Source organism: Pithys albifrons, chromosome 4 (assembly GCF_047495875.1).
Source record: "Pithys albifrons albifrons isolate INPA30051 chromosome 4, PitAlb_v1, whole genome shotgun sequence".
NCBI classification, from domain to species: domain Eukaryota; kingdom Metazoa; phylum Chordata; class Aves; order Passeriformes; family Thamnophilidae; genus Pithys; species Pithys albifrons.
In genome coordinates, this window is record NC_092461.1 from 62,152,349 (window position 1) to 62,176,976 (window position 24,628).

Sequence of the window (24,628 nt, forward strand, 5' to 3'; positions counted from 1 at the left end):
GCTTTCCCCCCCTAAAGACACTGGCCCAATTGAGATACAACAGTAAAGCTGATGTGTGACCATGGATTTGCATCACTTTGCAATGATTCATAGTCACAAAGTCAGTATTTTCTAGAGTGGATAATGGTCCATTTTCACTTGATGCCAATTATTTTGCCCTCATGTGTCACTGTACTGGTGTAGGGATAATTGAAGATCAGCTTTGCTGAGTTGCTCAGAAAATGCCATCAAAGAGCAGAGGCTGTGAGCAATTTCAGTGCACGGCTGATGGAACAGTAGCCAGGAGCTGCTGTTAAAAAGCCAATCACAGTGTTCCACTGTCATATATCTGCTTTACTTGACAAGAAAGCTCTCCCTCTCTTTTTAGCAGGCTGTCTGCATATGTGCTGTAGGTACAAAGAGCAATGAACCAGAGGGCCAGTGGCAGACCCTATGCCTTGAAAGTCTCTTCAAGCCTTTGACCTTTCCCCTCCTTCAAGTCCCTCCTGAAAACTCGTCTCTCACTAACACATGTATTAAATTACAGGCAGATAATAGCCGGGCAGGTTGAAAGCTATCTAGGAACGATGTGCATCCAGGCTGTTCAGCTGGAAGATCACAGCAGCAGTGCTATGCATCGGTTCCCTCTTCAACACATACCCCAAACACGTGTGAAGGCTTTTATGGCTCTGAGCTGAGCCTCTGCCATGCAGTCGTGCCTCCTGATAAGAGCAAGACCAGCCCTCAAGAGCTGTCATCCTGTTACTACAGACTGAACCAAAGAATGACATTTCCCTGTAGCTTCTAGAATAGTGGTGCCAAACCTCTCTGAAAGCACTGCATCAGTACAGAATAAAAATCAGGTGAACATCTATTAGAGGAGAGCTAATTACAAGCTCTGAATGAGGGATATTTTCCTTTATTTCCCACTTGCATGATTCTCAGAATTTTATCTTTTTCAAAGTGTTGTAGTGCTGCATCCAGGACCAGTTTATCACTGTGTGGGTGTGGCCAAAGCCATGTATTCTAAACCCTCTATGTAATTTCTCATGAACTGTTAACAATGGACCATTTACAGCAGCTTCCCAGGGCACACCTGACTCCTCAGGCTACAGGCTGGGTGTTAAAGAAACCTGGGAGATAGGAGCTGAGACAACTTCCCTCCAGAGAGCCGTTAGCATATTCACACTCAGCCTGAAGGGTTGTGTCTGCTAATGGGCCATCAAAAATTCCAAAAATATCCCATGACTCACAGAGTGAAATCACCCATTGTGGAACTCCCCGCCCTGGGGGAGGTACTGGGCATTCCTATTTGAACCTGCGGGTATATAATCTTGGGGTCTGGGGACTTCTGGGACTATTTGTTGGATCCAGAGGAGGACCAGAACCTCAACAGGACTGTGACCACCACTCTCGACCAGACTGTGACCATCAGCTGCACCAACAGGTTTTTCTTTCCCTTCTTTTTACTTTGGACTTGGGGGAACCACGGGGAATGGGTCTCAGCACAGGGGCTAACGAATACCGTTCTGTTTGTGCCCCGGGGGCTGGGTTATACTTCTGGGGTTTGTGGGTTAAAACCAATTTCTCTTTGTAGCATTGCATTCATTGTAATATTTTTATTAAATTGTAGCTTTGACTTATAATTTCTTTTGTGTTTGGGTCACTTCTCCTGCTGGTTTACCTTTAAACCAGCACACAGCAATCTGGTGAATTACCTGCAGTCCACAGCCACTGGAAGTGGAAGTACTTCAGCTTCCAGTGCCATCACTATGGTAATACATAAAGACTCCAATAAGGATGGAAGGAACAGTAGGAACAATCCATAGAAATAATCCTTTTGTCTTCCACAGATGTTGAGTGACAGTTTAAACGATCAACAAAAATACTTTAGAAAGTATGACATTTTGCTGGTAACAAATATTTCAGACTTCCACCCTCTCTGCAGACCACCTTTAAAAGCCTGCAAGTTTAATGTTCTGCAATCTGATTCTACCACATTTTATTGTGATTGAAATGGCAACTATTGCAACTACTGCTGTAAATATAATTCCGTGAACCTAAAAAAAGAAATGCAGGTGACAGGTCTCTAAAACCTGATACTCATTGCTAACCATTCTACTGAAAAGCATGGCTCTAAATTTATTTGATTTCCCTGATTTCTAAGGGACAGCAGTGAGGGGAAAGGAAGAAGGAAGGAACTAAAAATTATTCCAGGGAATTACTCAATTTTACTGAGTTGTTGCTGTGTGCCTTACTTAACAAGCCAGCTCAAAACTTATAGGTGGCCCGGGAATGGATGATGTGATACAATGGGAAATTGTTCAAATTCAACACAGCTGAAGGATAGTCTGTTATTTGGCAGGGGTTTTGGCACTTACAAATACTTTCCCCCCTTTCCTTTTTCTTATCCAATATTTAATCTCATTGTAACTTTTTTCTCTCCTTCATTCTACTTGTCATTGCCACGTTCCCTTTTGTGGTTTTGCAGACTGTATTTCAAGTATGATTTTTACATTTGGATCTTTGGAAGTAAATATTTTTTTAATGTGCATGATAGTAAGAAGTCTTTAAAATCTTCCATTCACCCTATAGAATTTACATTATTTTTATGACTAGTATATATGTACAAAAGCAGGTGGACTGAATAACAAAGATATCCAGTAATAAATATTGACAGGTTTGCTGTTCAGAGTAGTGGAGAATATAAATTTATTGGCATGTTTTTTTGGTATGATAATATTAAAGGATTTGGAAGGCAGACCCTTAAAGTGCTTTCACTTTAAGGAAAAAAAGAAGAAAGGATAAAATACTGAAAGGGTAGTCACTGACATATAAGCAAGAGCAGTCTCAAACAATATTTTGTGAAAATACACTAACCTTGCATTGTTAGTATTCAGTGTACACTTTATGTCCCTCATTATCCAAAGACAGATGTGTGGTTTAAATAATCTTTAACTATATAAGCAGAAAATTTGAACGTGAAATCTTGCCAGGAACTTACCTCACACCTTTGTTATTCCAGTAGCTTCTTTTTAGGGTTTGGTGTTTTGGAGTGGGTTTTTTGGTTTTTACTTTAGTTTTTTTTTTCTTTTGGGGCAGTGGGGGCAATAAAATAACCTTCAATTTTTCAGCATCTCTACTATGAAATTCATGTCTCTGTCATCCTCAGTTTCTACATCAGTCTCTAGCCATTCTTGTGTTCTGCTTTTGATTGGTTTCTTTCTGACTGCAAACAGAACAAAGTTGACCCAATTAAAGAAATTTGGGGAACCTTTAAACCTTTAAAGGCTGTCTAAGCCTTGGATCTCTTGCTAACTTCTGACCCCAGAGGAAATGAGCTGAAACAAACAAGGTTATTAATATAGGTTTTGATGTTTTTTCTTAAGTCTATACTACCAACTTTACCAAAGACATCTTTGCTCGTTCACTGCAAATACATCTCTGTGGAATGGAAAGGGCAGTATTTGTGGAGAGAAGAAACAGGAATGGCTGTTCAATCTTACTGGTGATGGGTTTTATGTGCAGCTAGTGAATTCTGCTTGGCCTATTCACATCATTTTTAAATGGTTTAACTCAGATATTTCTAAGGTTTTCAAGTATATGAAGGTCAAACTCACTTTTTAAGTGTTTAGGTATCAGCATGCAGAGTTGATGACTATTGGAGAAGTCTTTTATTTCTGATGCTCAGTCTTGTGATCAGCATTGAATAAGTCAAGGAGTGATGCTTTTTACAAATCCACTAGAGAGGCAGATATCACCCTGGTTGTTAGAAGAGTGAAGTGATTCAGTAAGCACCTAGAAGTCACTGAAAAGCTTTGGCAGAGGTTTCAATGAATTTTCTTTAGGAATTCAGCAGCCTCTGTGAAGGCCAGGTCTTTTTAAAAATAGCAGCTATTTACCTTAAGTGTTCTCACAACATGAGCCAGACTTTTTGTTCTCTGACTTAGAGCATGCATACATACAGCAACATTTTTTCTCTTTAAATATTAAAATCTGCAAGAATAAAGCACACCTATTTTTGATTGCATGATGCACTTCAAAGTGATCTGGGATGTATTTTAGGAAGAGGAGGCCATTCCATAACCATCACAGCACCCAGTCAGATCTTCCCAGTAGCATTAGAGAGACATCAGTGGGAATGACAAAACATAAAGAAAAAAAGGGAGAACTCATTTTATGTAGGAAATTATAACTTCTGGCTCTCTGAGCAGCCTTGTGTGCAGCAGTTCTTTCTCTAAAGAAAATAATTTTCTCTGTTATATACTTTGCATGTTGCTTTTTTTCTTATTCAGTCATAATCTTTCATATCTCCCAAATGAAAAAAAAATTTGGAAAATACTAATTTTAAGTCACAGAAACCACGTTTTGCAGAAACTTCTGTGGATAAATACCACAGTATAACCTAGAAGTGGGCACAAAGTCAAATCCCTAGATTTCAGCACTCTCAAATTTAGAAGGATTGGCACTGAGCAGAGACTTTTCTCATGCTCAGAACACATTTGCCTAAGCATGACTAGAATGAAAATTATTTTGTTCCAACAAAAATTATTAAAAGACTATGCAAAACAAGTAACCACTATGTGAAGTAAGAAATAAATCAAAACACAAGTTTTTGAGTTGTGATAACATGTCTTCTCTGTCCCAGCACCTATAGCGTCAAAACTTAGATATTCTAGGCTCCAGGTGAGCTTAAGATATTATTGTTAAAAATGTTAAACACGTCAACATGAAATACTTGCCAATTGCTGTCCTACTGTGCTTCAGTCTGTGTTAGTGCCACCACAGTTGGCAACAATACACTAGAAGTTTGGGTAGGTCAAGGATAAAATTTCTGTATTTCTAGAAGGGAAGCATGGTTAAAAATTGTAACTCCTATCTTCACTATATCATCTCCAGCTGCACTGTAGAGAGCAGCACCTGGAAAAGCATGTTTGGTAACTCCATCACTTCTTTTGCTGGATTTGGAGGTGTTTTGTGGTTGGACTTGATGGTCTTAAAGTTCTTTTCCAACCTAAATGATTCTATGATCCTATCAGGTGCAAGAAGTTACGTACACACTTTTATTTTGGCTTAGTCCAGAGTTACTTTTTATATCTTGATCGCATAGAAGAACAACCTCAGTGACAGTGAAGCCTTTGGTAGATTATTTGAAAGTAGCACAATTATTAGGTGCACTTCAAATTTTTGCTGGCCATTTGCTTAGGAATATGTTCTGGTCTGGTGGCATGTTCCTCAGGTAGCAAAGAATTGTAGCTGTACACTTGCATTTATTCCAGTCTCACTGTGTCTACACTCAAATGTAATACCAGCATGGATATCAGCAAGACATTCATAGCACAGAAAAAACCTAAGATGCTAAAAACAGTATCTTATGCTACCATTACCTCTTCTGTCCCAGTTCTGACCACACACACTGGTGTAGAGGGCAGGTTGATGGGGCAGCTGCCTACTGACAGATGAAGTTCACTGTAAACCATCTTTCTGCTACATTCAAACTGCACAAATAAATGTTTAGAAGGACAAGCCAAAGGGAGACTGATAACACTCCATGAACAGCCAGTTGAGACAGATTTGGGAATGTGAAGCAGGTATCACATTACTGCTTTGTGGCAAGAAGCTGTTCCTGTCCATAGAGTCGCGATGTAAATCAGCTGCAGTGCTGTACTGGGATCTCTCCATACTGCAGGGACAGAGTGAGAGCTCTGTTTGCCAAGCGCAGATTGAGTACATCATAAAAATAGAGCTTTTTAAGATGCACTCTGCCCTTCAGTCTCCAGACTAAGGGGAGCTGAGGAAGAAGCTTGTAACAGCTCAATTGATGAGCATTTTCCACCTAAAAATCTTTTTGGAATATACACATTTTAAAACTTAAAAAAAAGTAATGTAGTTCTGACTGCACCTGAAACAAGTGATCAGGGGGGTACAAAAATGGAGAAAGACTTCTTACAAGGGCATTTAGTAACAGGACAGGGTCAATGGCTTCAAACTGAAAGAGGGTAGATTTAGATGAGATATTAGGAAGAAATTCTTTACTGTGACTGTGGTGAGGCACTAGAACAGGATGCCCAGACTGGCTGTGGATGCTCCATTCCTGCAAGTGTTCAAGGCCAGGCTGGATGGGGCTTTGAGCAACCTGATCTAGTGGAAGGTTGCCTTTGGCAACAGGTTGACATTAGATGGTCTTTAAGGTCCTTCCAACATAAACTATTTGATGATGATGATGATTCTGTGGTGTGAAGGACATGTCCAACTACAAAAATGCAATAAGCAACCAAAGGAAATGGTATCACATTGTTCCCTTGAACAGTGTCTTGTTACTTAATTGAGATACAAAACCTCATAACAAATAAATCATTATTTTCTTTGCAGTTTTCTGAGGACTTGTAATTGAAAGCCCCTCTTTCACAGAAAATTGAAAATGGATTATACAAGCTTTTGGCATATGTTTCGGTGTGGAACAAAAAGGAAAGATCTCCCTAATATTAGAAAAAGTAGAAAACACAGGCTCTGTGTTCTGGAAGAAACATTTTGTCACAGTTTTCAGCTGAATGAGTAGCAGTTATCATTATTTAAACTATCACTACTTAAAGTAAGGATACTCTAAATGCATAAATAACCAATTACTAATGAGTGAAAACTGAAAATCAGATTAATCAACTCCTTTTCCATTCAAAATCAGTTAAGATGGTGTTTTAATTTGCTATGCTGTTGCCATTCTTCTTCCTCCTTGACAGCCCTTTTTGCAGTACCCTGCTCCTAGATCAGATGATTATTTAAGACTTTCAACCTTTACTTAAAATAAACAGTGCCTTCCTGGTTTTGAAGACTCTCTCAGAGATGTATTCCAAGCATATAGCAAGGAAATCAGGAACAAACAGACAAAGGAATCTTCACTTATTTATTTATAAATCTCTTGGGATTTTGCATCATAAATTTTGAACTTTTGCCACTGGAAGCCACAATTTTCAAACACTTTGGAATTGAGAATTTTTTTATAAGTACTTCTAAAACCAACAGTCTAATATACCAACCACTAAGCTAGTCCTGTCTGGGTAATGGTAATATTGTGCAGCAGATATTGAAAAACTTGTGTTTGGTTTAGAGGGCTTTATGTTACCTGAGAATTGTATTTTCCAAAGACCTGCAATGCCCCTAGGATTTAAAGGCAGTGATAGAACGTGGGTTTTGATTCAGATATAGTGTATGAGAGAGTCAAGCCAGAGGCCAAGTGAGACCAGGGAGAGTGTGAAGTACAACATTACAGAATATTGTGAGTTGGGAGGGACCCACAAGAATTGTCACAGTCCAACTCACAACCCTGCGCAGGACAGTCTCAAGACTCACACTGTGTTTGGTATAATAGATACATAGCTTGAGACGAGCTCTGTTTCCAAATGTCATTTCTGTGTTAATATATTAGAAGCACTGATAGAAGCCTGTCCAAGTCTCTTCAAACAGGGAAGAAGCAAGAGAAAGATGACATACCCATGACATGCTACAGGAGCTGTGTGGCAGACATGATCCCAATGAGACATATCTGAAATATATGCAAATCAGCAAATCAGACTTGTGGAAATACACAGATAACATCTGATATCATGACAGTAGGCAGATGCAAAAGCCTCTTACCTTTAACTTCTTAAGTGCAGTAGTTCTCTAATAATTCTGCTCAAAAGCACAAGAAAGGGGAAATGTGAATTTCGTTTTCACCTTCTACTATTAAGCAAAAAATTAAAATAACATTCTTCCCACTAAGCTGACAAAAATGTAGGGTCATTGCACATTGCAGTGGAAAATAAAGAGACACTGTGTAGGTGAATCTTTGCTTCTGAAGTGGTGAGGGATCAACTGCTGAGCAGAGCTGAGCTGATGCTGTCAGCTGAATTGATTTTTAGCGATGGTTTTCATCAGTTGACATGAGCTCTGACCCCCTGCTTTGTGTTTACTTATGTCTGCTCCAGCTGTTGGATGCAAGGGTAACTACTAACTGTAGAATAGGCAACAACAAAAGTCAAGGCCCAAGTCAGCATGTGCAGCTGAAAACTGCATTTTAAGAGGGCTTCAGTAAAACATTTTTTATTGAAATCACAGTGCCAGCTCTTTTCCCCAGCAGAGGCTCTGGTCTGCCATAATTTCCACCACATACTAATAGAACAAAGGCAATTAGCACTGTGGAAGAAAAGTTCTGTACAGCTTCTAGACATCTATTTTGCTGGCTCTGGGTTTCTAGATGATCTGCTGTGTTGGATCCCATGCCATGCCAAAAGTTAAAGTGCTTACTGTGAACAAGAACCACAACATTTAGAAGCAAGAACATTCAACTGACATCACAGGGCCCTGCAATTTGGGTCCACATCACTTCCATGACAATTACTAACTCCTTGACAGACACTTGTAGTGACACAAGGCAACCTTTTACTTTGGCTTCCTGTCTCTTTTTCAGATATTTCTTCACCTGGTCTGTAACTTTTAAATTATTTTTCTATATGTGTTGTTTTCCATCTTATATCCAGAAAGTATGTACAATTTTAACAGACATGGTACATACTCTGGTTTTTTTACTTGCCACGACTTCAAGACAGAAACACAGCAATTCAGATCTTAACAAGCAGTGTACATGATACAGCTTTTTGCCAAAGAACAGTAATACGGTCTAATTTAAAAATGCAAGCACTCATTTACATACTGGAAAAGAATTTCAAAGTAATACTGCATTGCTTCATTTTCTTATCTCTTTAATTCAAGTGCCAAAATTGTCTGCTCTGTAAGGAGAAGAGCATTTTTTTTTCAGAGTTGCTTCACATTTGCTTAGGTAGGAAAGACATGCTGTGATTTGTAGAGTAACACTCCATCCTGCTGAGATTCAGGACTATTATGTTGACCCCACTTTGGTGATGAAGCTGGCATCTTCTCATCTAATTGGACTCCCCTGCACCCAGCATCATACATCTATTTTCTTGCCCCATTTCCACACCTCAGCAGTGTTAATTTGTTTCCATTCTCCTCTTCCTTGTTGCTTCTACTCCAACCATCCCAGCAGTGCTGGAATGGAGCCCATAACAAACATATTAGCCTGGGCTCAGTGCCATGCCTCCTCGCTAACATCATTATGCTTCTCAAATGAAATACGCCTTACTAGTTGTGATTTGGTGGCCCAAAGAAAGAAAGGGGGAAGAGAAGTGAGAAGATTCTGAAATATACCGCAACAACCTGAGAACCTCTGAAATGTGCAGAGATCCATTGACAGGAGGGTCTTTCAAAGGTCATAGCGGAAATATACATCTTTTTATAAATAAAACACAGTGAGTGCTCATATCATCCCTTGAATATGCCTTAGCATAGCACACAATATTAAACAGGGACATGGATCCATGGGGCAACTTTTCTATGTTCTTAAATGTTAGGACATGAATTAAAATGGCTGCATTCAAGAATTTTAATTCCCTTTAACAATCCATGTTACATGTGAATTGTTAAAAGAACCACCTAAGATAGAGGCCTGTTCCCTCTGCTGATTGAAGTGATTAGTGCTCCAATGGCATCAAAGAAATTTTGTCCATTTCCTTCAACAAAGAATTTGGCCTTAAATCCATGTTCAGTATAGTCTGTCATCAGTTAGTCCAAAATTATCCCCAGCAGAATAATGATGTGTAACGATTGCCTCCCTCTGCCTCTCCTCTGTCTCTCCTCTCTCTCCTCTCCCAAAATTCTGGTTTTTTTTCTTCTTAATACATATTTCATACATGTATCTCAGCAAAGAAAAACTGGTAAGAAATCTTATCAATAAGAAACTTTTGATACAATACAGTGGGGTTTTTTAAAGGCTTTTGAAAAGTTGCTCACATTATTATGGGATGTATTGTTTCTAACAAACACAATCCCTGTAGATAATTTAAAGATTTAGTAATTGAAAAATACTACTTGCATAATACCTCTTTAAGGAATACTGCTCAAGTCCTATGGTTTTAGTAAATGGATTTGGTTGCAGTTTGCAAGTCTCTGGTTTCAGACCTTAGTTAAAATGCCATTTGTTTAGTGAAGTGTTGAAGTCCATGACTGAGTGAACAAGATGGTCCAAAGCTCACTTCCAGTCCAGCTGTGGCACATCTCTTGGGCAGTTCCATAAGGAAGGATTTTCCATTGCATGCATTTCAACACCTCTAGGAGGATTCACACAGACATATGTATGTATGCTGAAAATAATCTCCAGGTACAGACTTTCTTTTAAATTTTGTGAATTGGTAGGGTTCACCAACAGAGTAAAAGTACCTGAGCTAACATAAATACCTCTTTGTGTTCTCTGACAAGTGAGTTTTACATCCAATGCTACAGGAATGAAGCAAATATAACTGCATTTCTTCTCTCTGAGCAGCACCCAGAGAGAATTTGTAATCTTTCCCAAATGTTATGCCATTTCTACACTATATCTTGTACACATTTTTGCAGTAAAAAGATTTGTTGTACATGTAAGCTCCTCCATGTGCCATGTTAAAGGAAAAAGCATTCTAATAAAAACACAAAGATCTGTATATTTGATATAGTAAGCAGTTGGTAGTGTCTCATGGCAAAGCATTTTTGTTCAGTTGTTGTCACATATGGCTGCTACAGAAAGTTTCTGTCTACAAAGGTTTGGAGTTGGAGGGGTAAACCTTTGTAGATGAAATAGTTCCCCAAAAAGCTTTACAAGGCATCAGGTCCCCTTAGAAGCTTACTTCTTCCTCATTTTCATGGGTTGTTGCCACTTTAATGTAACAATAGACTATGTGTTAACCTTTTCTTCTTTTTTTTTTAACCTACTTACAATAATATGTAACTGTTCAATGTACTTCATGGAACTGGCAGCATGATTTCTTGATCCAGCAGAGAAAGGAATTATTTTCTACTCTATGTGTCTTGAGTTCCACAAATGTAAGGAAATCAAGGATTAGGAACAGTAATGAAGCCCTACTGCATCAGACTTAGTATGCTGCAATGCTCAGCAGGCTGCAATGCTTCCTCTCTACTAGGTCTTTTCCATGAAATATCTAGGCAACAACTTTTGTTTCTACCATATTAAATAGGCAGACTCACTTCTTAATTCTAGAGCTAAGAGAGCTACTCCAGTAACCTTTACACTTCAGGTCAATAGCCATGTAGCTCTGTACTTCAGGGACGTGCCAGAACATGAGACCTGCTCCTGCAAAATGAGCAATTCTTCTGGAAAAAGAAGGTTGAGTAATTTCACACATCATCTGAAATTAATACCACGACTTATTCTTGTGAATAGGTCTCAAAATAGAATGTAGATTGCATCATTTCTGAATCTGTGAGAGGAACTGCTAAATCCTGCCATGAGACTTGGGTGGGAAAGGCTGCTTACACACTCCTTGATGGAAACAAATGGGAAAACGGATTAGCTTTTGTGAGTAACAGCTGTTGGTTTCTCTGCTAGCCTATTGTCTCCATCTTCTACTGTGTTGTCCAAAACACCCTGTACTAAAAGCAGGACTAGTAAAAGGTTGTTTATGTGGGTAGATGAACAATGTCTGGAGGAAGCAAAAACCATTTATTCAAACTTCCTCACCAATCCATTTTGCCAGCAACTAAATGAAAATTCTTTCTTCAGTTTTATTCTCCAGCACTGGAGAACAGAGACAAATATCAAAGTTGCCTGACAAATAAAATGAAAAGTAAGTTTGCAGGTCTTTTTCAAAAGCTACAAGGTCAGCTGAATAAATGAGTCAAACTTAAAACCTAAAAGAATGAGTGCTTAATTTCCCTTTGTTTTAATAAAGACAAAAAAATTCAGTTTATAATGTACAGTGACCAACCTCAGAATCATTACCACTGAAGTTCTATTTGGGTAACTTGGGAACATTTTATGTTTTCATTCCTTTCCTTTTTGTTTAAAGATTAATTCTACTAGTCATGATGCACAGTCACTGTTTTAATAAGAACTGTGCATTTTAAATATTTGTATTCATTGTAGCCAAAAAGTCTGTGGAGTTGGTTTTGTTCAATTAAGCTTTAATCAGGACAGAATGTTTCAATGTTAAAATATACAAATTGCATCTGATCCACTGGCACATGATACCTTTTTATTATGGCACTCAGTCTTCTCAATCTAAATGGCTCAGCTATAGCCTTTCATTTCTAAGTGCCTCCCACTGCCAACAGAGCTATTACAAGACCAAAATGAGTGTAGCCCTAACAGCCCATCATCTGTGCATTGGCACATCTAGCAGGCAGGATCCTGATTCTTTATTTACTTCCCATCTCTCTTCTTTACCTTGTATTTGAAATTTTCTGTCCCTTATGTTCTATAATGGAAGTCACACAGGTATTGTTTTGGTACTCCAAGGAAAGGCTGGGTTGTCATAGCTTGAGGCACACTGAAAGGACACAGGAATTACTGGATGTTTGATTTATCCCAGGCTGAAAACCTTAATTCTTCAAAACCATCCTGTCAGCTTCAGCCTCTGAAAGTTAAATTCACTGTACCTCTCCTGCCCCTTTGTCTTTGAAAGGGATTTTCAGTAAAAGTCAGGGGTAATTGACTAAGGCCAGAACACAACCCCAATGAAGGACAACAATATCAGACATAATTTATTTCTTAAAACTATGAATCCTTGCTATCTTTCCATTTGTGCAAATTTCAAAATACACCATAATAAGCAGAGTCATGAACCTCATGTTCACCTTGCTGACTTTAGCTGATGTAGAGCCACTGACTCTCTCTTCAGTTCTGTTTCTTGTCATTTCTGCAACCCAAGTTTCTGGTGCTAATTGTGTATTTCAGTTTACTTTCTCCTCAGCTTTCATGGCATGTATATTCCCAAATCAGATCCTATTTTATCCTTTTTGTCCAGCTGCAATTTTACTTATCTTACTCATATTTGTAAATATTCTAATTTTGGTAGTGTCCTGGAATTTCTTTTAAAGTGACTTTTACTTTTGCTTCTCTGGCAACACAGTACTGTACTATATCTATTCCTCAGATTCCCCCCATTAGAGAATTTCCCCTTACTTGTTATTTTGCCATTTAGGGTGATCCCTAATATACAGTGTACTATAAACAGTCTTCAGGCCCTTTGACAATTTTCGATTTGGGTTAATTTTGAACTATATTATGCCATTCACTAGAATAGTCCTTTTGAAAACTCTTCACATGAGCAAGCACTTATCAGAGTGAGTAAGATTTCCACAGTCTATCCCTCAGAGGGGTTCTTTTTTTATTTTGCATCTTATTCATTGAATAAATAACATATATTCTTGCCAAAAATTTTTACTGAAGTACTTCTTAGATTTAAAAAAAGAACTTAAGATGATAATTTTTTTTACTATTTTTCCCTACCCTTCTGGCACCTATCCACAACTACAAAGAAAGTGCCAACATAGCACAAGAGTGACTGTTATCTGACCCTTAAGCTTCAGAATAGTTTGAATAAGCTTTTTTGGGACACACCAAAATTATTCTTAGGATTCACCTTCTATTTCTGTGTAGGCAGGTCAGAAGTCTCTGTTCTCCTGTATTGCCCCTGAGAACTCATTTCTGAATAAACAACACAGTCAGCTATTGTGACTTTTAAGAATGGAGAACATAATTTATCAGTTTCACTGAAAACTGAGAGGCAGTTTATAACAATTTAGACGAAGAATGAAAGTATAGAACACCCTCCTATAAATCATATTTTGTGCATGTAAAGTTGCTGCGGTGAGGCGGACAGAGGGAAACACAGAACAAAGTTTTGATCAAGCACAGACCACCTATCAGGCTCCTGGGTGCTACTGTGTGTGTCATGCACATTTTCAAATTTTTGTCATAATAGCTACCAGTCATTGTAGCTGAGATAAAAAAGGGGATGGTGATTAAACATGTGATTGAATCCAGACATTTTAATCATAACCTTCTATCTATTTTTGCAAAGCAGGCTGCCTGTTTTCCCAGCAGTCCTCATGAATAGCCCAGGGATGAAAATTTGCATGCTAACTGAATTCATGTACCACAGTGATTGTATGGAACATCTGTTGTTGATTGTTTTGGTCCTCTGCTTTTCAAGATAATGTATGAAAATGCAAAAGGTAAAAGGCAAATTATCATGCTGTCAGCAGTGAGCAGTTTGTTCCTTCTCTTTTTTTTTTCGAACTCTATGTTGTAGATATTGATAAATGTCACTACACTCCTGTTATCTCCCTGGAGTTACACTAAAATACTGTGCTTTAAGTTGCTGCAATTTTCCAAATGCTTTTCTTCCTTTCTATTCAATTTTGGCATAGCTGGCTTATATGAGGTTAGAGAAATCCCTTCCCTCATCCTGCTTCCCAGCTCACATACCCCCTACTGTGCATCTAGAACTGACATTTCTCTTCTTCTCCAGGTAAATAAAAAGGAAGAAGGCTACCTAGCAGCTTCCCTTGTCCCTAAAGTCCTACCTTCCTCAAAAAAGGAAACAATTTTCTCAAGGTTGAGATTTTCTACCTGAATGGCAGAAAATTGAGACAGTTCCTAATATTGGCCAGGAAAGCTGCTCCATCGTGAATCAGGTTGCTCCAGAATAGTTCTAAAAAAGCAGTGGGTCTCAATGCAGAGAAATAAATCTTTACTTCTAGATCCACATGTCAGGTTTCAAAACAGCAAATTGAATGGCATGTGAGTGAGAAAATTACTGAGGAACTACTCGGCCCCAAAGCTACATTTACTTTAACCCTACACGCACTTTGTTACTATTTGGAAGGAGGCTGTGAAATTGCCAGTAAGGTTAGCTAGGTTTTTGCTAGAGGGTTTGCCTAATATATAAGATGTAGGGTGCTTCTTTTCACCACAGGGAGAAGAGATGACATGCCTATGCTTGATGGAGTTTAGTATGTGAGCTATCTGAATGTTTTAGTTTTCCATTTGCACTGGAAGAAGATAAATGGCCAGAAATAACCATTGAGAAAATATTCCATTAATCCATCAGCAGCTGTTGATTCACAGTGAAACTGGCTACAAAGATTTGCTGCATATTTAAGATTGCTATAAGGACAGCTTTGGATTGCATCACTCCAACTCTCTTAAAGTGTAGCAGCACTGGAGCTCACCTTCTATACTCTGTGAATATTGCATTTGCCTTTGCAATTTTCCAATATGTAGGCTGGTGCTGTAAAATAAATCTGTGTCTAATTCCCCTGGTGAGTCATACTCATGATTATTATATGGGATCTTGGTTTTCATTTTTCTCTTTGTGTTCATCTATCCTTCAGTAGGGTTCATTGTGGCATATATGAATGGTCATGGTCTTTGTGGGAAAGCAGGGTCAGGCCTCTGCAGGGTCTTTCACGCTGAATCTCTAGGCATTGGCTCACACAGTGAGGAGGAAAAAACAGACAGGGAAAAGATCTAATAAAAAAGTGCAGCTGGACTGAAGTCAATTCAAGCAACAGTGACCTGCACTATCTCGGTCATGCCTTCACTTGCCAAAATGAGTTGATAGGCATCTTAACAATAATGAGAAATTTGGAAAAAGCTCTACTGCTCTGGAGATTGTTATACTTGATACACTTCTCTAACTTCAGCATGGACTGAAAATTAATTTTCCATGGACTTTAATGTTAACTAGAATGGTTACAAGAGTGAATATGAAAAGGGAGTGTAAAAAGACATCCAAGTGCTGTGAATCAAAATTCATTTCTAATTCACTGAAATGTGTTTATTACTATCCTGGAAAATCTTTTCAGTATTGACATGAAGGAGTAAGAATTGTTATTTCAGCTTTTTTCATGCAAGTGGGTTTTTTTCCCTCTGATTCAAATTATAAAATAAAAATTTAGAGTTTTATTTGTCTCATCTTTACAAAAATACCCTATGGTTTCAGTTAATTCCATTGTTCAGATCTGTTTAAAAATGTCATAATGATTTTCAGGTTTCTTGCAGATTTTCAGAAAAAACAGGACTGTATCTAAACTATCCATGTGAAAAATAACAGAGGAAAAATTATTTCTGACAAATCTTCAGGCAGGGAAGCAAATCAATATCTATATGTCTATATACCATATTTAATTTCAGGAGTTTATTATGGTTTTAATAACTGTTGTTACTTTAAAAACTGATAAAATGAGTGTATATGAGTGGGAGGAAAATGAGGGTGATAAAACATATGCTCAGGCAGGAAAAAAATATTAATTAGAATCCAAATAACAGATAGAGTCTGCTAGCACAGAATTCAATCCAAACCTCAAAATACAACTTGGCAGAAGCCAAGCTAGACTGCCAAGCAAACTGATTCCTCATACTCTCTTTTCTTGGACATTTTTCTTTTGAGATATGTGACAGAGAAGAAAAGCCAGACTTATGGGTTGGCAAACCATAATCTTCTCAGTTTTTCATTCTTCTCCTGAACTAACTCTAAAATAATATGCACAGTGGTAGATCCCACAATCTGCAGTTTTTGTTGGAATTGTCCCACAAATCATGGCCTCTGCTTTCCAGACAGCACCACAAAATGTAGGATTTCTGCAACTTTAATGTCTGCTCTCTATAATCAGAAGTGACTAGTGGTTGTTTACCATGGTTTGCACCAACTTGTTCATACCGTAGAGGCAGAGCCAAAGCAAGAGTTGCAGCCCCTATTAATTTTCCATTAAGTTAGTCTGACAAGTCAAACACATTATTTTGTAAATATACAATCAAAATAACTTGATTCATGTGCTCCTGTGGTTGTTGGCTGATTTAGTAAGGATAGCAACCTCCAGAAATAACTGTGCTTCCATAGGCACAAACTGTGTCTGCATAACCAAAACTTTTTGGCTTCAGTCTGGATCAAAAGAATGCCCCCGGCAACATCGCATCCTTTCATTCCACTAGTGGTGTGGAATATCAGTGGTAGAATGTCAGTGTCAGAGACTGATGATGAGCGTGTTTGTTAACCAGTGGTGCTTCAGAGTTGCAGAAAGATTTTGCACCCAGAAAAGCAAACGTGACAAGTGAACTAACTTGGAAACTCCCATTTTGACCTAGATATGCAAGACTGCCTTTTTTTAAAACCTGTTCTAGAATCACCGTTCATGATACTCAAGAGAAGTGTTTTCAGTGCTTGAGAATAGCATTTGCCCATATTTCCACTTTCTCTATTCTTAAGAAAAAATATTCTTAAAATTACTGGGAGGTTTAAACTACTTAAGCATGTATAGTGTAAGGTTGCCCATAGAGTGAATGGAGAGTGGATACCGGAAATCTTTTCCCAAAAGTTATACAGCAAGGGTTAGACAAATAGGATCTTAATTTAGAATCACAAGATAAATACTTCAATTTAGGCAGAAGTAAAATACTGCTGGACATAAATGAGGATTGACACTCGAGTTCTAACAGGTTATTTGCGAGCTCCTTTTTCTTGTATTGGGTTTTGCTATCACTTTGAAATACTGAACAATGTAATGACCCCTGTGAAGATGATGCAATAAAAGATGTTGTGAAGGGATGTTTTCTTTGGGAGTCCAGCATTTCTAGAATCTAGAACACTAGAAATAGGGTGCTCTTGTTAAATTGTCTACAGTTTTGCAGATAACAGCAGCTACAGAGTGGGTTAGTCACATCTAATGTTCCTAAGCAAAGACGATGTACGAGGTTTGATGATAAATATTATTACCTAGTTTAATTTTTGATTAGGAGACTTCAAGGGACAGTATGCCTGAATTCACCAACCAGACTGATTTGTGTTTGATTATAACGTGTTGAAGCCCATGGAGTGATGTAGGTTAACCCTGGTGGGCAGTTCAACCCTATCCAGCTGCTCACTCATCCTCTCCCACTGGGCAGGGAGAGAGAATTGAAAAGATAAAAGTACAAAAACTCATGGGTTGAGATAAAGACAGTTTAATTGGCAAAGCAAAAGCTGTGTGTGCAAGCAAAGCAAAATGAGGAATTCACAATTTCCCATCAGCAAACAAGCATTTAGTCATTCCTAAGAAAGCAGGGCTCCATCACTTGTAATGATTACTTGGAACACCATAACTCTGAATTTTCCTCTCTTCCTCATCTTTCCCCATCTTTTATTGCTATGCACAACATCATATGGTGTAGGATACACCTGTGGTAAGTGGGGTCAGCTGTCCCTGGTGTGTCCCTTCCCAATTTCTTGCCCGCCCTCAGCTTACTCACTGGTGGGGCTGTATGAGGAGCAGAAAACGCCTGGGTTCTGTCTGAGCACTGCTCAGCAATAGCTAAAACATCTCTGATAAACACTGTTTCAAGCACAAAACACAACACCACATTCTATTCTAACCAAAACCAGCACATAGAGTGATGATCAGCACAGAACAGGGGCAGCATCTCAGGAGTCTTTTATAGCCACTTCCACAAAATTTCTATTTGAGACTAGTCCTTCTGGCAAGACATCTTCCACTACAGACTCATATGAATTCTTGAAGTTTGCTCCTGCAAACTCTGAGCTCTTATGTTAAATATGAACCATTAGACATTAGTAGCACTAAACTACTCTCTGGACATTCCCACTGAGGATAAACATACCCTCTCTTCTTTATGTGGATCAAAAACTGAACTTGATAAAGAATAGGTCCTGAATACACTGAAGGAAGACATGAATTAATGTTGATTCTAGTTACATGACTACGAGACTCTTCTAGTACTTCCCACTTCATACAGTTTTTTAGATTGACTTTTGGACTGTGACAGCACAGCCCTGTGAGTTCAATCATGTGCACAGCAAACTCATTTTTGCCCACTGTATCCTGTTTTGTTAATATTTACTGCCCACCTACTCTTCTTGTGCAAGTGAGCCTGGAATACCCCAAGACAAAATTCATTTCTGGACAGAAACAATTCCAGAACTCAGTGAGAGAAAGCACTCTAAATCTGGATGCTGGGACAGCAGAACTGCTGATGTCAAATCTGTCAGATCCCATGCTACAGCTGAAAGAGGAAAAAGCTAAGGAAACCATGCCTTTACTGATGATCTCAAGCTATACCCTCAACCATTCACCTTTCTTTCATTTGTACTGTTGATAAGTGATCTCCCTTTCAGTTTTGTTGTAACTGCATTTCTAATCTAGGTTTCTCTTTTTCCATAATTCCTTCTACTTTTTATCTTGTTTGTGAGCAAGCAATGGACTAGTCTAGTCTTGTGACAATTGATAACTGAACACCTGATCTGAAATGCCTTGCATGTGCTGAGTCAGGACTCTTTGAATATGTCAAACATCACTGTTCTGTCACTTTTTATATAGCAATAAATAGTAGTACACAAAATTAAAAAAAAAAAAAAAGAAAGAAATCAAACCAGAAATAAACAAGTAGCAGAAAAAACAGTATTATTTTGCCAAAGGTAATTATGGTTATTGCAAAAAAGATGGACTGTCTTGCAATTTCCTACTCTGACACAAAGGTTTCATTTTTTTTCAAAGCAACCAAAAATATTACTGAAAATTCCTTTCCATTTAGTGATATTGAGTAACTAAAATTCTAGCTGTTTTTCAGAAGCCCCACTGTAGGAAAAAAGTTCTAATGAATAACAGATGCAAAGCAATATTATTCCTTTGACTTAAAATACTCAAAGTCTACTGGTTTCCAAGGAAGTGTGCAGTTTTAATACACACCAGTAAAACAGGTCCTGCTTAGAAACAGAATAATACATTTTGGTCTAGGACTAGAGTTTTGGTGGAATGGTGCTGTGAGAGGAGTCACACAACAGCATGGCTTGTACGATAAACAGAAGGGAGACACATTAATCACTGAACATTTTGTAAGGGACATGCATACAAGCAGCTCTGATGTAGCTCATCATCTGATCTCAAGGCTTAGAGTTTAGGACATCTGTGCTTTGCTTGCTCTTGTAAGTCCTTTGCCACAGAAGCAGCACATAAGACTCCATGTGAACAAAGCAGTGTCAGCTGACTAACATCTGTTGGTTTGATTAAAGTCATATAGATGGCAAAATTTCAGGTTCCAGTAAAAGCAGCTTGTGCTTGTAACAAAGCCAGGCATTGTGTAACAAGCTACCTTTGCTATACCTGCTCATGTGATTTAGAATCATGTTTCACACCTGAAAAGGGGGACTCAGGCTGCCTGAACTGGTTGTGTTAAATCCCTTTTATGTCCAACCACTAAAAGATATTATTAAAGTAAGCATGCCAGCTACTGTCTTACTACACAATAATGCAATAGAAATTTTATACTTCAATTTATATTGGGCTAGTGAGAATTAGGCAAGGAGTACATTGGAATTTCCTTGCTGATATTCAAGCTGTTCCTAATGTGGATGTAATTGTGCTGGTAACAGCATCACAAATGACCACAGTCACCTTAAAGCAAATTTTCTATCAAAGTAAGTGTTAGAGTGGAGATGTCAGAGAATACAGTGGTGTATCCATAGATGTCCTCTGCACACTTCCAACCGGTTCTCATGTCATCATGGACTGGTCTAGAAATTTGTTCGAAGGATCAAGACAATGTTCTTGTCCGCAAGACTCTGTAGTAGATGCTTTTTCCTCTAACACCTAGGTTAGTTTTGTCACTAACTGACTTGTACCATCACAGTTCAGGTTTTGAAGGGTCTTAGAACAAAGAAGACTTCAAAAAATCAGTAAAATTTACGTTGGCTAATGCATCTGCCTTCAGTTTTGTCACCATAGCAATGTAGATGTCTACAGGACACAGTGGGCAGAATAAGCTATCTGCAATGCTGTGTTAGCACAGCACCATAATCAGCTGTATGTGGGACATATGAAGGGAGCAAAACAGTCACATTATTTTTGAATCAGCATGAGATCATGTCTGCCTTTGGTACAATGTAAGGACATATGCTATATCAGCTTCAGTGCTTTCACTGTAGCCCTAATGCTTCAGTCACATTTCCAAACCCATGCATACTTAGCCTCTTCAATGCACTACATGGCAATTTAAATAAGCAGCACCATCTTAACACTTAAGGCTCTGGTGGGGTTCCAGGTGTTAGGAACAATTGGCCCATGGAAAAGAGTGTCTTCTAGCTGCAATATAGAGAAGCAGCATCACTGGTAAATAAGAATTTCAAGACCTATCTTTTGCACCCAAGTGACAAAGAAATGCAAAGGCTAAAATGAATGTACTAAATTCAGGGTCAGAGATTTTACTGGTGCTTCTCTTTGCACCAGAAGAAAAGCCAGGTTGAACAAAGATATGTCTGGCTGAGGAAGGCAGTGTCAGTAGTTTGTGATGTAGGCTGATTGACTGGTTTTTTAACCAAAGAAAGATGTTTATAGGAGAATGAATTTTTCTTCAAAACAGTGCAGGAGGGAACTGGGTTAGTACCTGATCAGTGTGTGTGATGAGATGCCATTTTCATTTTGAAGATATGAACATATCTTTAGCTGTTTCCAATAGCTGACAAAAACACCTCTCCTAAAGTTTGGTCCTCATGCTTGCAGAGAACATCATGTAGCTTGTGGTCAGGAGGACTCTTCAAGATAAGTATCATGGTCCAAAATCAAAAATGGGGCTCCAACTAGATTTTCTGATGCTTCTTAAAGACACTCTGGTCAGTCTTATGTTTTTATTCTGATAACTCTCGGGGTAGCTAAGCTGAAATTGTCTTTGTAGATTGGTTTTGCTGAAATCAGTGGGAGATGGGGGCAAGAGATAACATCAGCTAAAAAATATGTTTCTCAGATACTTGAAATCTTTCACGAAATCCACCTCTCTCTGTGAAGCACATTATCATCACCAGGCTAATTACACCCAAAGCTGATATTCTAAAGGAGTTCAGGGATTTCCTTTTATATAAGAAAGTGAGATGATTAAATGCCCTTGCAGTGTCTATTTCTTTCAACATGTAGATTTTTGCAGAACCGTTACAGTCTGAAACATCCCAGATGGTGTTTTCCAGTTGCACTGGAGCATGTATTTTCTGGTAATTGCATGGCTTACCTAATTCCCTTGATCCTGAAGTCTATTCTCTTGTAGCAAACTTTTTTTTAAAGGGAAGCATCTGTTTTATGCAAAACCACACTTACCATTTTGAAGGGGTTGGGATGTGGAGGACATAAGAAGCATGATTTTGAAGAATTGAAGTGACTAAAAGGACCCATCTGGAAATTATAAGTAAAATGTAAAACTTGAAAAAATTGTAAGTAAATGGTATAACTTAAAAAATTTTAAGTAAAAGGTGAGTCTTGAAAGACACTGAAAGCCAAGATTATCCTAGGATATACAAAAATTGCTTGGAAATCAGGCCTCTGTGTACTGTGGCCTCTGTGTACTCTTATCTTGTCTCCCCCAAATTACACATTACTTTGTTCACAAATCTTTATTACTTTATCTTTTTTTTATCACAGTGAAGTGCAATGTGCCATAGTAATCTATTCAACACTTCACTAAGTACTCTGCCTATGCACTAATATGAACAACTACTGCATATAGTTAAATGCTTAATCAGGTGTATGGAGTGAAAATAGGATTTAAAGTTACATCTATGCTAGCACTATGTTGATAAAGTTATCACTAAAAGCAGAGGCATTTTGTTCAGTACCTGAACACAAAATCATTCAGAAAAGGGTCCATGACTAAATTTGAAACTTTTTTCTCAAAATGATTGGCAGAAACTACTGAGGATTATGCAGGGGAAAGGGAGTTTGCAGTTCCCTGAGACTGGGGGCAGCTCTGAGGGATTAGCCTAGGAAATGGTCTTCACAGATAACTTCATCAAACAAATTCCTATCCAACAAAAACAGCCTGGTACATTGACAAAACTCTCAGTAAATACTGATCTTTCAAGGGTGCATGTAGTTTTTAAAGATTTTAGAGCTCTGGGACTTTTTGTATTAGAGGCTTTGCATTCACTGTTGAACACGATGGGACTGTGTGGGAGAGAAGGGGATTGTGCCAGGGAAACCTAGACAGCAGGGTGAGTGTGAGCCAGATATATCTGCACTGAACAGCTATTTCTGGCTGCTCAGGACAAGGACACCTGGACTTCAGCATGAAAACAAAAGAAATCAATAAAGTTGAAGGGATGGAAACCCTCTAAATTATTGAAAAAGACCTGATATATCCTATTTATACTTTTCAGTAATAGGTGAATAACACAAGATCACACTGGTAGCTGACAATAGACCAAGCAATAAATTAATGAAATGACATTGCAATTTTTATTTTTGAAACAAAATGAGTTGAGTTACAAACAGGCTTCAAAACTTTTTGTCCATACATTTATTTACTTTATTCTAAGTAATGTAGTGGGAAGGCATAAAGATTTTGTTTGAAAATGTATGTGTGTTGTCTGGCAATCAAGTATTCAATTAATACTTTGATATGATGTAGCAAGCACTGGTATTTTCATTGTTATTTAGATGGCTAACTTCACTGAAAAAAACTAGCATTTTTACAGTAAAATGCCACATGCTTATATTTTGGGGGTTGTAACTCTTATTTATTATTTTTAATTTTAAAACAAAAAGGTATAAAACTAAATAAAATGAAAAATCAAAGCCTAGTATTCTTGCAGCCACACAAATGTCATATTGTGCATTTCCTTTAGCAGAACCAAACCGGACAAGGCTGCTTTTGTCCATCCATCAAGATACGCTGTGACAACAGACACAGAGATCAGTTTAAGAATCAGGTCACAGATCTGTGCTTCTTTTGTGTCATTTATCCTGTGTTCTCCACCATCACAAATGAGGTATTAAGGAGTTACATGGTCTTCATCACATAACCCATAATTCAGAAAAGTTTCTCCCAAGACTGCCCTGAGGACTTCAAGTCAAATGTCAGATGCAGTACCCAACAAATACCTTCCTTCATCCTCAAAAAAAAATCAGGTTCATTGTACAAGAAGTCCATATGCATGAGCACAGAGAAACAGAAAGCCAGTGCCATGCTAGAAACGCTGCAATTTGCTTGCTTTTGTAGTTCCTATCAGCTCACCTTATGGACACTTTTGTCACAGTGAACTTTATGTTGCCCAAGACTTGTCCAGCCACCCTGTAGCCAATAAGTGTCCACACATCTACACAGCAGCCACGTTTCTAATGTCTGCAGAAGTTGTAAGCAGACACCTCTGTTCATCCCTCCGTAACTCCACAGAAATAAAGATGAGTCTGGCAACAGCTTGACCTACTGCTGGACTCTGTGCATCAGACTGTTCACAGAGAATGATGTTTCGTGTCCTGAAAGTGTGCCAAAACCTGCAGCAATGTGGGCAAGGTAACACCTCTGGCGCTTAATTGAGTGGTATATGGATAAATAACAGTCCTAACTTGTGGCTTTGGCATGTTCCAGAAGATCTGGCAGCATTTACGGTACATAGACATGCATCCCAATTCACTTAGCACCACTGAGGCCCTTTTTCTGATTTCATCTGTTTTTAAATACCTCGAATGCAAAGACATTGTTCCTTGTGTAAACATCCATTAACTCTAATGCATGCCTGGACCTGCCCCAGCTTCCTGAATCACCAACTAAGAAAGCATGAAAAAGGAAAACATGACAAATGCCACTGCAAAGTGAACTGAGTCCATAACTATGTAACACAGAAATGGAGATGCTTCAAAACATTGTCTAGGCCAACCTTTACTCTATGGCAGGTTCAGGTTTACATCTAAGCCATCCCCAGCAGGTGACACTTGGACCGTCACAGCTGTAGTTAAATTTTTGATATCTCCCAGATGAATCTTTACTAATTCATTTAATTTGGGT